Source organism: Glycine soja, chromosome 7 (genome assembly GCF_004193775.1).
Source record: "Glycine soja cultivar W05 chromosome 7, ASM419377v2, whole genome shotgun sequence".
In the NCBI taxonomy this organism is placed as follows: domain Eukaryota; kingdom Viridiplantae; phylum Streptophyta; class Magnoliopsida; order Fabales; family Fabaceae; genus Glycine; species Glycine soja.
Genome location: NC_041008.1, coordinates 28,028,175 through 28,040,588, shown reverse-complemented (window position 1 = coordinate 28,040,588; position 12,414 = coordinate 28,028,175). Strand labels below are relative to the sequence as shown.

Genomic DNA, 12,414 nt, shown 5'->3' with positions numbered 1-12,414 from the left:
ATGCTCTCGCTTAGTATACCCTGAAGCTGGTTCTGATCGGGAGCCATGTCCGTATTGTACTGGTACTGCCTAATGAAGGCAGTTGCCAAGTCCTTCCATGATCGGATCTGGGAAGCTTCCAGATTGGTATACCATGCTACAGCTGCCCCGGCCAAGCTGTCTTGAAAGAAATGGACCAACAATTTTTCGTCCGCAGAATACGCCCCCATCTTTCGGCAATACATCCGAAGGTGCCCCTTCGGACATGTCGTCCCTTTGTACTTATCAAAGTCCGGTACTTTGAACTTGGGAGGAATAACGATATTGGGCACGAGACATAAATCCGCTAAATCCGACAATGGGTAATTGCCAAGGCCCTCGACTGCTCTTAACCTCTCTTCAAGCGCCTCAATCTTTCCCTTATCTTCCGCGAAGGGGACAGATTCTTTTACGGGTGTGGGTGAGGCCGGGATATGGTGGACTATGTTTGGCTGGGGTAGTTCATGGGGGGACGGATCTTTGAGGTGGAGAAGGGGGCCAAGATTGGTATCTCCTTCCCTATCGTCTTGCCCGGGATAGTCTTCATAAGGTGGGAGTTGCCCCTCGAAAGTAGGGGCTTGGCTTAAATCTTCCGAGGTGGCACGGGGGGTGAAGTCCGGAGGCAGGCCATAAGGATAAGCTTGTGGACTATACCTTCGACCGAACACGGCCGTGTTTCTGTCTAGGCCCGGATTCAAGGCGGGCTGCAGCACCGGCTCCGCTTCCCTAACTGTACTGGAGGCGGTTGTCGTGGCTTTATCCTCTATGGTTTTCTGGAGTTTTAACATGACCTCCGAGATGGAAGCCATTTGATCTTTTAAGGCCGATAGATCGGCCTTCATCTGTTCTTGCACGCCCTCTTCATTATCCATTTTTCTGGATCGAGTGTTATAGGGGTGCCTTGGTGTTTTCTTAGTTATGATGAAATTTCTAAAGAAATAAACAACGGTGAGTATGCCACCAAAACATGAGTATGCAAATGGATGATCGGAGAACTTGGATCCACCCCAAGGTTTTTTAGATAACATGATGAGTTCAGAACTTCTCATTTTATAAAAAGAACAAAGCTTTCATCTAGCCAAGATTATACAAAAGGTGTTACAAGAGAACCTAATGATTCCTAATTATATGGGCCATCAAATCTATCATGCGTTGACAGTAATTGATTAGCCCATGAATCTCCTCTGGGGCAGTACACACTTCGGCCATGGCTTTTGCTTTGGCTAATAGACGCGGGAGGTATTGACTTCCATTCATGGTCAAGGCGAACCTATCCATCCACATAGTCGCTTCTTGATGCAGTGCATCAATCACCCTCCCTCTTGCTTCTTTTTCGGCGTACACTTGTGCAAAATCCTCCACTAGCTTTTGTTCATGGGCCACAGACTAGTTTAACTCTTCCTTCTATTGCCCTATGATAGCTAGCATGCTTTGTTCCGTGGCTTCCAAGTGTTGAGCCAAACTCCTTTTGGACCTCACGCAAGCAACTAACTCCTCTTTTAAGATCATGCCATGCACCCGTGACCGATCTCTCTCCTCTCTTCGGAGCTTGAGCTCATTGTTGCTACCCCACAACGCTCCTCGGAATTTCTCTCGGCCATATTCCTCCTTGCGGGCCCTTTTGGTTTCTTGTTCAAGGGCTCTTGCAGTGGCCGCGTTTTCCTCTTGTAACTCGGTACACTCTTTCCGGATGTGTGTAGCAGCTGATTTGAACTTCTCCTTGGCGAGTCTCGCCTTCCCTAACTCTAATTTTAGAGCTCGGACTTCTTCATCTTCCTCCGGAGCTTCGAAGTTCTCCTCATCGATAACTTTCAATTTGGAGAGCCAATCCAACCCTCGCGTATGAATTCTTAGCCATCTATGATAACCTCCGATGGCGTCATTTCGGATGCCTCTAAGCTCCTTGTCTTTCCTCAACGGACTCCTCCACGCCTTGTGGATTCTTTGTATAACCTTGAGACCTTGCGCGCCTAGATCCCTCACAAGGAAAGGCGAGAGACTTTCTTCGGTTGGCGCTCCCCTCATGGGATACCCTAGCTGTCTTATGGCGAGTGCGGGATTATAATTAATACAACCCCTAGTCCCTATCAGTGGAACATTAGGGTAGTCCCCACACGAGAAAAGAACTCCTTCCTTGCCTTCCTTCCAACGAGGAAACCAATTGATTGCGCTGCCCCCTATCCCAGCCAAATGTTGGTCCCAATCGACTCTTCCTTTTTCGGCGCATGAGCGATAGCTTTGAAGCGGACACGGGTGTCTCGTGTCTTGTCGGAATAGGTGTGAAATCAACCACACACCGAGAGCGGGTAAACAACAGACAATCCGTGCACCGTTTTTCTCACACCTCCGGTCAAAGGTGTCAAACAAATCTGCCAAGATAGCCACCACTGGACTTTCCTTGCTATGGTGATATGCAAGGAAAGCATCAATGGTGGCTAAGTCTACCAAACCGTCAACGTTCGGAAAGAGGACAACCCCAAAAATTAGCAACGCTAAAATATCTGCAAACAGGCCCCACTTCTCTTGGCTCGCCATATCCCTTGCCTTGCCTTCCAAGTATTTCCGAGGCATGCCAACTACGCCATTCCGAATTTGCTTCATGCGATCCAACTCTTTTGCTGAATCTCCAATCACAGCTGCAATCTTGCTCAAGGAAGGAAGAAAGCCGGAGAAAAGATACGGTTTTCTCCCCCCGAGAGGGCATCCTAATATCTCTTCAAACTCTTCAATAGTTGGCACCATTTGGAAGTCCCCTAACGTGAAACACCTCAACGACTGGTCATAGTATTGGGCGAGGGATACAACGGCTTCCGTAAATACCTCCGCTACGGTCAAATCTAGAATCTTCCCGTAAACTTTGCGGAAGGCTTGCCTTTGGAGGGGTCCCATCAATCGTCCCAATTCCTTGAGGCTAGTGACATCTAGACTTTTAACCTTGACTTGATAAAACCTTTTGCCGTTTTGATTTGTCCCCATCATTTACTTAAAAAAGGGGTGGATCAAGACTCCGACATGAATGATGCGATGCGTATGCATGAAACGGAAAGAAAACAAGAAAAAGGGGTAATTCATACATATGAGACCGCAGAGCCCCAATTTTAATGCTACGTTTTGGGCATGATGGTGCCTCAACGTAGTATTAAAAAGGTTACGTATTACTCTAAAGAAACCGAACATCACTAGCAAAACTATAAACTAGTGCTATTTACCAAAAAATGCATGAGAACGAATGGCACGGAGCGTGTTTTCTCTTTGCCCCTATTTGGGAACCTATAGGACAATATCTAGGGGTCTCTAATAACTACTCCCCAACAATTCATAACTCACACGGCTATTTTCTAGAGGTATCATCACTCAAGATAATAATATTGTGGCGGTATGGAATACCAGCGACAACACATTATAAAGACAGAAAGCTCTAGACGAGGTTTCACTATTATCAAGCAAGTCGGAGACCTAGCATGATGATAGATTCACCTCCACTCCTTAAATTCCCATGAACTCGGGTATAGGGCCCCTTTTTTACTCAAACTCGTGGGTGCTTAGAATGAAGCGTAAAGAATGCGAAATAGACAACAATTATTTACATTTTACACAGTTCAACAAATGCACACACGAAGTTTCACAAATTCACATTTCCTTAAAATAGGCCTAACTCACAAAAAGGTCCCCAGTGGAGTCGCCAACTGTCGCAACGTGCCCTTTTGTGGGCGAGCGAAGGCGAGGCTCACGGGTGCGCTTTCCAAAGGAGGAAAGATGCGCGGAGTCGCCACCAACGTTTATTTGTGGAAAACGTCGGGAAAACCGAAGGAAACCAGTCAAAATGAAAATTCTAAGTTCGGGAGTTGTATTTACGCTTGAGGAAGGTATTAGCACCTCTTACGTTTGTCTCGAAGGACAACAACCTATTTTTTAGAATTGTGAAATTGTGTTCTCTTAACTTTTATTTCTTTTTATTTTTTGAGGTCGACAAAAGCGGGGCTTTTGCTCCTACGTAACCTCCATCAAAGAGGAAATCAGACCTACGTAGTTCTTTCTTATGCGTGAATCAAGTGATTGATTTTTTTACTTGAGGGGTGATCATTTTAAGGCGTTGGACCTTAAAAATGATCATTTTTACTTAGTAAGAAACTGAAATGATAAACTTTCAAAAAAAACCTATTTTTGTGGACGAGCTTGACTAGGCGAGTTTGATTTTAGCCTTAGTTTCACTTTAGTTATTAGTCGATTCAATTAAGAATGAGAAATCCCAAAGAGAAAACGTCCGATTGATTTTTGGCTTTACTTTACTAAAAGGGTATTTTTTGATTATTATATTATTATTTTACCTCTTTTTTGATTTCCAACGTGGTTACGGCACGACCGAACGGTCGGAATTCATTTTAACCGAAATTAACAGATGATACAATTCAAACGATCGGTGGAAATTTATTTTATTTTTAGATTAAGCTAGAAATGACTTAAATAAATGGCTTAAGCACGTCAAAAGGGGGTATAAAAAGCAAATGAAAACGAGAATAAAAATACATGAAACAAAATGTGGACCACCACGGGTACATAGAATGAATTGAAAAGCTCGGTTTGAGGTACTTACCCATTGAAGACTGAAGAAAACGAAGAACGAACGATGAATCTTGAAGAACGGTCGAGAATCTTTGCGTAATTACTCACGGAAACGTTACGGAAACGTCACAGAAGCGCCTCGGCTTGGATTTGCTTCACGGAAATAATTTTCCTCAGCAATTTCGAGAGAGAGAGAAGTGCCAAGAAGGCTGACCCTTTTTCTTCTTCACTCCTCCCCCTATTTATAGCAAAATAGGGGAGGAGCTTGCCACCCAGCTCGCCCAGGCGAGCAAGGTTGCTTCCTCCAGAAGCAACAGCCTTCTGGAGGAATGATCTGGAAGGCCCAAGTGGGCCAGATTGCTATTTGTATCCCCCTTTTTACTAAATTCATACCCCTTCTATTTGTTTGGTAATTCTTTTCCCGTAATGTTACGAAACTTTACGAATTTCGTAACGATACTTATTTCCCTTCCACAAGGTTACGAATCCTTACGGATTATGTATTTACTCTTTTTAAGCTTTCGAAGAAGTTACGGAAACTCACGGATTGCGCAAAACACCTCTTTTCGATTTCTGTCACATTACGGAATTTTCACGAATCGCGTAAGCCTACTTCCTTTTGATTCTTGGCACGTCTCGGGACTTCACATATTGTGCAACAAAGGGCACCAAGTATCTCGAAGCGGTCAATCAAAGGTTGTATATCATCAAATAATAATCCCCAGACGAAATTAGGGTATGACACAAGGTAAGCTTTTTGGCTAAGTTGTTAATTCACACAAAACATGGCCTTGATCATCTTCAAACTCATGCATTCATTCCATAATCAAAGATTCATGCAAAAATCATTACTTAATGCTAGTCGTTCTCTCACAATTCAAGATCACACACTCACCGGGTTATGGTTAATGAATACCTTCACAATCAATCTATTAAACTAACTAACATTTTCATTCATGATCCTAATCCATGCTCTTTCTCTTCTAATCACTGCATCCTTATTCAAAACATATGATTTACACATTCCAGTTCACTCAAATCATGTAATCAATCAATTCAAACCAACAAACACTGAATTTTTCAAAATCAAACATCAAACCACTGGATAAAATGAAATATACTGTTCAAACTAGCTTAAAGCAAGCTACCATGCAATCCAAAAACTAAAGTAAAACTATAAACTGAATTTTAAAAACTGAACATAAATATAAAACCAAATTAAAAGTGTACTAAAAACATAATAATAATAAAAGTGTTCAAAAGACAAGAAAGTAGAAATCCTGTCACTGGTCCTGCGGTGGGTCTTGGTCCATGGCCTCATCATTTGTCAAATGCAGCACAAGTGTGCCTGTTGGTGATCCTTGCGGGGTGCTCAGCTCCAACACTGGTGTATATATTGGTGATGCCTATGGACTGGCCTCCGTAATCACTGGATTTTCCTCTGGATCAGTTTCTAGTACAAATGACTCTAGGGGAGTGGCCTCTTAATCATCCTCCTGAGCAGCAGGTGTAGTCTAGAGATTTGGCTGAGGCTCCTGAGCTGCGGAGGCTTCACCTCCTCCATGAGAAGAAGGCTAGACTCCTGGCCAGGCCACCTGCAAAAAAAACTCCTTCATGCTCATAATTGGCTGATGTTGAGCCAAACTATGTAAACTCTGCATCACCAGGTATTGACCCTGATGAATGCTCTGCAGCATCGCCATCATGAGGTCTATGCTCTGAGTGGAGGGACCGGAAGTAACGGGAACTAGTGTTGAAGGAATAGGAGCTGGTGTAGTAGATGTCTGGGGAGCAGCAGAAGATGGACCCTCAGATCCTCTAGCCCTGGCCTTGTGGGTCCCTGGAAAGCTGACCGTGGGGTCGTCCAAGTTCCAGCAGTTCTTCTTTATGTAAGCCAAGTTAATGGCTGGGCTGAAGGACTCAAAAGTCAAGGAATCTGAGGTGACTCCTCGGGCCATGCATAAGGCAGTGATGAGGGTTGGAAATCCGAGACTCGAGGAGTTGGATTGAGCCATAAGAGTGATCTGTCCAAAGATGAGGGCTCCAACATTCATGTCCATCTTCATCACTAATCCATATACCAACCTTGCCCTGTCCAAGTTCAGATCAGAAGTGTGTGATGTAGGGGCAAGGTTGAAATAAGACAAAATGCTCCAAGTCTGTGGCAGAGTAGTGAGGTCCTTCCTCAACAGCTTCCATGGCAGACCCTCAGCATTTAGAACAAATCCCCTACCAGGGATAAAAGTTGGGCAACCAGTTGTGGAGGCTCTGGTCTCAGTCTGCAGAACTTGGAGTAAGCAAGAAGAGTCTCTGATGTGTCATTATTTTCTCCTATTTCTTAACCCTTTTTGTCACCATTTTAATTACTGATTAGCCTTAATTGTCAAATTAATTATGAAGTTTTATAATTTGGGCCTAATTGACTAATTTTGTGTTTTTAATTTAATTTCAGGAGAATTATAAGCAATTGGGTCTGAATCCAGAATTGGGCTTGGACTTGAAGAGAGCAGACAATTTTATTTTATCAAATCTTATCTTATCCAGATTTTATTTCGTCCAGATTTTATTTCATCCAATCTTATCTTATCTTGTCCAGATTTTATTTTATTTCATTTATGGGCTTGGACTTAAAACAGATTTGTAAGCTTTAGGGTTGAGGATCTATATAACAGCACCAGGGTTTTAGTTTGTAGACTGTTTTGGAGAGGAGAATAATTTTAGGGTTTTGCAATTCAAGTTTTTACTGTTCACGTAGCAATAAAATTCGTTTTTTGCAATTTCGTTTTCGGCTTCAATCTGCAATTTCGTTTTCTGCTTCCAATTGCAATTTCATTTTTTGCTGATTAATGGAAGGCTAAGTCTCCAACGTTGTTTTCTCTTGAGGATCAACCACAGCTCTCTTTGAGGTTTTGTTATTATTATTGAATTCTGATCAGTTTTTCCTCTTCACCAATTGCTCTGTAATTATTGTTATTAATCCATGCATGCTTAGTGCTTGATTAATTGTCTCTATGGTTAATTTACGTTCATGCTTAATGATCAGTTTCGTTCATGATTAATTGGTGTATGCGTTGCTTAATCACATAATGACAACCTTATGTTAATTTTCACTTAGTAATTTAATTTAGGGTTAGATTAAGTGGTTGGACTGATTAGGGATAAATCCTTGTAACCTAAGATAAGAGACTTGCTTGTGAATCAAGGGGGAACAACATGTTTTAATTCTGTTATTTTTTTAATTCGAATTTGCTTGCGGTTTAATTTACAAAACAAACAACCCCCCCCCCCCCCAATTCATTACTATTTTATTACTATTTGTTATGAACGTTTGGTTGACCATTGCTCATTGGGAGATGACCTAGGATCACTTCCTAGATACTACATTTTTAATGTTTATTTGATTCGGGTACGGCTTTGATAAAATTTGGCGCCGTTGCCGGGGAGCGGTGGGCCAAAGGTTCATAATAGTGTTTAGTTTTTTTGTGTGTAGCTCTGTCATTTAGGTTGTGAGTGTGTGTTGTTTTTTTTTGTGTAGCATTATGTTTTGCATTTCAGTTGTGTTCCCTGTTTAGCGACTGTTTCAGTTTTGTGTTTTGATGTGAACAGTGATTAGCGACTGGGAACTAGCGACTAATTTTGCAATTTAATTGGCAATTTTTTTTTGATAGTTAGAGTTGTTATTTTTGGCTGATTTTTTTTTTGTGGTAGTTTCTTTTGATCCATATTTTGTGTGAAAAATACCAGGAGCACTTGGTGTGGCAGTATTTGAGAGAGATAAAAATTTTGGGAACTTGTTTTTAGCAAAACTTAAAACAGCCATAACTTTTGCTCTGGGTATCAGAATGACTATTATTATATATGCATTTGGGGTAGAAAAAAATTTCCCACACCATGACAACCCACTTGAGCCAGTTGGGGTCTCCCAAACTTGAAACATCAGCCGTTTACTAAGTTTTTTTTTTATTTTTCAAGTATTATTGTCCTATTTTTCTAAACTTTGCTTAGGTATTTTTCATATTTTGACTTTGAATTTTTGTTTGAAATTTGTTGTGCTATCTTTTCATGATTTTAGGGTGTTGCTCACAAAATTTCAGCTCATTTGGATATCGTTTGAATATAGCTGTAGTTTTAACCCTCCCCCGACGCTTGTTTGAGAAACACATGATTTGTTGCATATAGTGCATGACTAGGGGCAATCCAGGTGATTTACAACCCTTTGATCCTGAAATAGATAGAACCTTTCATAGATTAGTTAGGCATAGTGTGCATCTTGATCATTCTGTGCATTTTGATCATTCTGAGTATTCTATTGCTGGTGATTCTGAATATTCTAATTTTGAGCATTCGACTACTGATTTTCATACTGAGAACATGGCTCAACCTCCACCTTGTGAGAGGACTCTTAGGGAGATGGTTGCACCTGATTTCACTTATGAAAGCTTGTGTGCATTCAATATCCTGATGAGGGTGTTCCATATGTTCTTAAGACTGGACTAATACATTTGTTGCCCAAGTTTCATGGTCTTGCAGGTGAAGATCCTCATAAGCATCTTAAGGAGTTCCATATTTTTTGTTCCACCATGAAGCCCCCTGATGTCCAAGAAAATCATATCTTTCTAAAGGCTTTTCCTCATTTCTGGAGGGAGTGGCAAAAGATTGGTTGTACTACCTTGCTCCCAGATCCATCTCCAGCTGGGATGACCTTAAGAGAGTGTTCTTGGAGAAATTCTTCCCTGCATCTAGGACCACTACCATCAGAAAAGACATTTCAAGCATCAAGCAACTTAGTGGAGAGAGCTTGTATGAGTACTGGGAAAGATTCAAGAAATTGTGTGCAAGCTGTCCTCACCACCAGATTTCTGAGCAACTCCTTCTACAGTATTTCTATGAGGGACTTAGCAACATGGAGATGAGTATGATTGATGTTGCCATTGGTGGAGCCCTTGGTGATATGACCCCTGCTGAGGCCAGGAATATGATTGAGAAGATGGCTTCCAACTCCCAGCAATTCAGTGCAAGAAATGATGCTATTGTCCTTAGAGGAGTCCATGAGGTGGCCATAGATTCATCTTCATCTACTGAAAATAAAAAGCTTGAGGGAAAACTTGATGCCTTGGTCAACCTAGTAACTCAGCTTGCCATGAATAAAAAATCTGCATCTGCACCTATTGCAAGAGTCTGTGGTCTATGTTCTTCTGCAGATCACCATACAGATCTATGTCCTTCTTTGCAACAATCTGGAGTCAATGAGCAACCTGAAGCTTATGTTGCAAACATTTATAATAGACCCCCTTAGCAGCAAAACCAACAACAACAGAATAATTATGACCTTTAAAGCAACAAATACAATCCAGGTTGGAGGAATCATCCAAATCTGAGATGGACAAGTCCTCTACAACAACAACAGCCTGTCCCTCCCTTCTAGAATGTTGTTGGTCCAAGCAAGCCATATGTTCCTTCTCCAATGCAGCAACAACAAAGACAACAAGCAACTGAGGCCCCTCCTCAACCTTCCTTAGAAGAGTTAGTGAGGCAACTGACCATCCAAAATATGCAATTTCAGCAAGAGACAAGAGCCTCCATTCAGAGTCTGACAAATCAGATGGGGCAGATGGCTACTCAGTTAAACCAAGCTCAATCCCAAAATTCTGACAAATTGCCTTCACAAACTGTGCAGAATCCAAGAAATGTGAGTGCCATCACCCTAAGATCTAGCAAGCAATTTGAAGCGCCTCCACCAGTAGCAGCAACTGCACCTAAAGCTGTCAAGCTTCATTCTACACCTGAAAAAGAGTATGAGATAGTTGCACAAAAGAGAGAGCTTCCTAAGAAAAATTTTCATGCAGGTGGACCTTCTTCTAGTAATTTTGACTTGCAGCAGCCTCCTATCCCTCTTCCATTCCCACCTAGATCAATTCCAAACAAAAAGATGGAAGAAGTGGAAAAGAAGATCTTGGAGACCTTCAGGAAAGTAGAGGTGAACATACCTCTGCTAGATGCCATCAAGCAGATTCCAAGATATGCCAAGTTTCTAAAGGAGTTGTGCACCCACAAAAGGAAGCTCAAAGGCAATGAAAGGATTAGCATGGGCAGAAATGTGTCAGCATTAATAGGTAAATTTGTTCCTCACATTCTTGAGAAATGTAAGGACCCATGTACTTTCTGTATAGCTTGCATTATTGGAAACAGTAAATTTGAGAATGCCATGCTAGATCTAGGAGCATCAGTTAGTGTCATGCCTCTGTCCATTTTCAATTCTTTATCTCTTGGACCTTTGCAATCCACAGATGTAGTGATTCATTTGGCAAATAGAAGTGTTGCTTACCCCACAAGTTTCATAGAGGATGTGTTGGTTCGAGTTGGTGAACTTATTTTTCCTGTTGATTTTTATGTTCTTAATATGGAAGAGGGATTTTCCCATGGTTCAGTTCCAATTATTTTAGGCGGGTCATTTATGAAAACAGCCCGAACCAAGATAGATGTTTATGTTGGCACATTGTCTATGGAATTTGGTGATATTGTTGTTCATTTTAACATTCTTGATGCCATGAAACATCCATTTGAGGATCATTCTGTTTTTCGTGTTGAGATAATTGATCAGATTGTTGATGATTATATGTTTGATTTAGATTTTGTTCTTCATGGTAAGAAGCATCCTTTTTTATCTGATCTGCATACTTGTCATTCCTTATGCATTGAATCTGAATCTGAGTTTGAATTTGATCCTATATCTGATTTGTATGCTGAGAGTGAATTTGAATTTGAGTCTGGTTCTGATTTTTTGGGTGTTGTACCTCTTGATATTGATTTTTTAGAGTTAGAATGCTCTAACCATGTTGCAGGAATTACATACACTTCTAACTTGCTTTGAGGTACAGGCTAAGGAACCTTTCTCTTTTTATCCTACCCTGGTTCCTCCCACTGTTCTGTAGAAGCAAAGCTTCATGATGAATCAAAGGTGATTTAAAGGTGTTTTGATGATAACAATGATGATAACAAAAGATGATGACAAAGGTTATGACAAAAAGCTCAAAGATCAATCAAAGAAAAACTCAAGTGAATCAAAGATCAATTAAAGAACAACTCAAGTGAATCAAGAACAATTCAAGAGTTCAAGATAAGAATCAAGAAGAATTCAAGACTCAAGAAGAAAGTTTAGAGTCAAGAATCAAGATTCAAGGTTCAAGATCTCAAGAATCAAGATCAAGATTCAAGAATCAAGAGAAGGCTTAACCAAGATAAGTATGAAAAGTTTTTCTCAAAAATTGAGTAGCACATGATTTTTCTCAAAACATGTTTACCAAAGAGTTTTTACTCTCTGGTAATCGATTGCCAAATTGTTGTAATCGATTACCAGTAGCAAAATTATTTTGAAAAAAATTTCAAATTGAATTTACAATGTTCCAATTAATTTCAAAAAGCTGTAATCGATTACAATGTTTTGGTAATCGATTACCAGTGCCTTTGAACGTTGAAATTCAAATTCAAATGTGAAGAGTCACATCCTTTCACATAAAAGCCTTGTGTAATCGATTACCAAATTAGTGTAATCGATTACCAGTGACTGTTTCTGAATAATTCAAAAGATGTAACTCTTCAAAAGGTTTTTGACTTTTTCAAATTGGTTTTAAGTTTTTCTAAAAGTTATAACTCTTCTAAATGGTCCTCTTGGCAAGACATGAAGAGTCTATAAATGCAAGGCTTTGATTTGCTTTTCAATACACTTTTTACACTTATTCAATCAATCCTTTACAAAGCCTTGAATCTCTTTGAACTTCTTCTTCTTATTTGTACCAAAAGCTTTATGAAGTTTTCTGGTTTTCCAAACCTTGA

The 12,414-nt window shown here is 40.6% G+C and overlaps 1 non-coding gene across 1 annotated transcript; it reads right to left on the bottom strand.

The window, feature by feature from the left end:
- Positions 1-9,331: 9,331 nt before the first annotated feature.
- Positions 9,332-9,438, bottom strand: LOC114420790. Its single transcript, XR_003668423.1, has one exon. It is a non-coding gene; the product is annotated as a small nucleolar RNA R71 (small nucleolar RNA).
- Positions 9,439-12,414: the final 2,976 nt, after the last annotated feature.